Here is a 3,197-nt window from a genome sequence, read left to right as displayed (position 1 = left end):
GAACCTTGATGCAAGTTCTTGGAGATATGTGGGTGAAGCTTCGTGGCGACAGTTCCTTGGACTCGGCGGGGAGGCCCATCCAGACAGATGGCCAAATGACCCGTTATTTTGTAGCTCTCTATGAGCGTCGTCATTGGATCGTCGAGTCGAGTGTGTTGATGGGTCTCCACCCTGACGTCAACCCGGCTGCCACGCCCGCTCAGCTTGCTGAGGTGTATGAGCTGTGGCTGGTGTACAAGCGCGAACGCAAACGTCGTAGTGACACTCTGCGATCTTTGGTTGTCGCTGTCTACGATCAGCTTTACTCGGCGGTCACTCAGAAACTCGGCGATGAACCTGCTCCTCTGGTGGACGCAGAGGTTTATTTCGACCCGTCCGTCCCCCATTATTCTCCTGTTAACCTCTCGTGGGTCCCCTCCGGGAGAGACTGGGTTCAATGTGCTCATGATGTGGATCTAGCCGAGCCCTGGCGAGCTTGGTGGCTAACTGACCCGGCGGTCCACCCGTATAACACCTGTTTCCGCGCTCGGAACGTGGACTTCTTGGTTTTCGCTCCGCGCGGTATGGATCCTCAGGTTGTTGACGACGCGATTGAAGAAGACTTCGATCTTGCCGAACAAGCGCCTCCTGCATATGCCCCGGGTGCTCCAACTCGGCTGAATCGTCAAGGCATCCACATCTTCACTGGGTCGTCATCGGTGAGCTCGGCTCAGATGACGAGAGTGCGTCGGATGACGAATCGGCGGACGATGAATTGGGTTCTCCTAATCTCCGAGGCGCGTCTCCGAGTATGTCTCTGTTCGGCACCCCACTCCCCAGTGGAGCGGATCCGCCTCAACCCACTTCAGCTGAGTCGGGTCCTGAGGCACCTGGTTCGGCGTCAGCTTCGTTGGCTAGCTCGGCGATGATACTTCTTGCCCCAGCTGTGAATGTTGCATCTCCTTCCGCAGTTTCTCAAGGGATGACGTCTGCTACGACGCCACGCCCCCAATCGTCGAGTCCGCTGAGCTCTTCCCAGTTGTGTCCGTCGGGTTCAACTCACTTGGAGTCCGGATCGCCGACCTTTTAGTTTTCCTTCTTTTGACTGGGCGTCCCGTAGGTATCGTTCAGGACTTCATTTCGTAATTATTCAGTATATGTAGTTTCGACACAGTAGTATTCCATCTCAACTCGGCCTGTGTCGTCCGCTGAGTTGGTGTAACGTTTGGTGCAATAGCTGTTAATCCTCATCTGCAACTTGCACCATTTGCAGACGGTTTTCGCGCTTCTTCTGTCGTAGATAGTCAAACAGGAGACCCCCACATGACAAATTCGACAGTGGTTTCCAAGTAGGCTCATCGTAGCCGACCCACTTAACTTTAAACTTCCGTTGTGATCGTGACGTACTCGTGGATAATGGTAGCTCATCGTCGAGAATTGCTTCGACTTCATACTGGTTTGTACTAGTGTCTGGTTCCCAGCTGTCTTCAGGCAGTAATTCTTCGTCAAAGTCAAATCGCTGAGTCTCTTCGAGGTCGGCGATTAGCCTCGTCTTTGGTCTTCCGCCGAGTTCGGTGACTGCCTTCAGACGTGATACATGGACCACTGGGTAGAACCTATATCCACTCTTGTCGGGTAACTCCAATTCATAGGCGAATTCTTCCACCTTCTTCTTCACCCTGAATGGTCCATGCCATCGGTGGGCTAGCTTCTTGGTCAGGCCCGACTTGACTCGCTCCATAAACAACCAGACTTGATCTCCTTCTTTGAACAAGGATTTGGTGGATTCATCGCCTGGTTCTGCAACTTCATCTTCGTCATCTGCTGTATTGGGAATGAATCTTTTCTCCTTCTTGCTCAACGCTTTGTTGTGCTCTCGAGCTCGTCGTGCTTTCTCTCGCACTTGGAACTCAGCTGCTAATCGAAGTGCCACTTCTCGTTGTCTGTTCGCTTCTCGGCGCCACTCGACTGCGTCCGCCGAGTTGACTGGGCGTCCCTGTCCTCGTCGTATTGAACTCGTCATAGCCTTGAGTGTAGACTTGGCGTCCCAACCATGTACCAGATAGAAAGGGGTTTCTCGCCGAGTCCAATGTTTTGAGTTGTTGATAGCGTGTACCATCTTCTCGGCGATGTCATCTCAGTCGGCTTGAAGTGGGTCTTCCACGTGGACCCGTATAGTCTGAACCATTGTCTTGACTGACATCTCTTGTTGACCGTTAGCTTGTGGTCGGTAACTCAGCGTAGCTCTTGATCTTGACTGCATCATCTCGGAGAACTTTTGAATACTTCACTCATAAACCTTGGATCTCGGTCGTGCCGTATCAGAGACGGAGCCCCGAACTGCCTGAAGACGCATTCCTCAAATACCTTGGCCACTTCGAGTGCTCCGGTGTCATTCATAGCCTTAGCGATAACGAATCCCGTGAAGTGGTCCTGGAACAGCAGCAGTGCAGTATTGCCCCGCTGAGTTCGAGGAAGGGGAATCACGAAATCCATTGACACGACTTGGAATGGATGGTCTGACACCACATTTCCCGGCGAGTAACCTCTCAACTGTGGCTTGCTCTTACTAGTATTGCAGTCCTCGCAGGCCCTAACATGTTTCACCACGTCGGCGTAAAGACCAATCCAGTAGTAGTCGGCTTTGACTCGGTGATACGTTTGTGGTGTAGCGGGATCAGCAAAATCTGCGAGATTGCCGGATCCATCTTACCAACTGCACCCAGACACCGACTAACGGAGGGGGTCCCCCGATGATCCGTGTTCTGCTGAACTTTCCTCACCTTGTGTACCCGTCGGTAGGGCGGGATCTTGCTATCTCGGTAACTTCCGAAAAGTTCAAGTGGTGAAGCTTGAGCGTCTTGGCGAGACGTGGGGATGGGGTGGAGCAGCAGTGAAAAATCTTCACTCTGCGTCCGTGGATGGTTCCGTATCCTAAGCGAATATTCGAGCTTATGGATTCGGGGCCTAGATCGTGGATCTGGCCGTAGGGTTGCCTTGCGGGTGTGTTCCCTTGCCTTTGTAGTTTCCTTTGCGTCGTACTTGCCGCCTCCTGTGACGGGATCTTGAGAGTTGAGAACCTCTAGGGTGTAACCGACCAAGTAGTAAATTCGGTTAACCTGTCGGATCTGCACAAGTAAAGGAAAAGCTCACTAGGTTGTAGGATCTGGCCAATGTATTATCCAGTTATCACTACCAACACTAGATTCGCAATTCCC

This window comes from Phytophthora infestans, genomic scaffold (assembly GCF_000142945.1).
Source record: "Phytophthora infestans T30-4 supercont1.268 genomic scaffold, whole genome shotgun sequence".
In the NCBI taxonomy this organism is placed as follows: Eukaryota; Oomycota; class Peronosporomycetes; order Peronosporales; family Peronosporaceae; genus Phytophthora; species Phytophthora infestans.
This window is presented reverse-complemented; position numbering follows the sequence as displayed.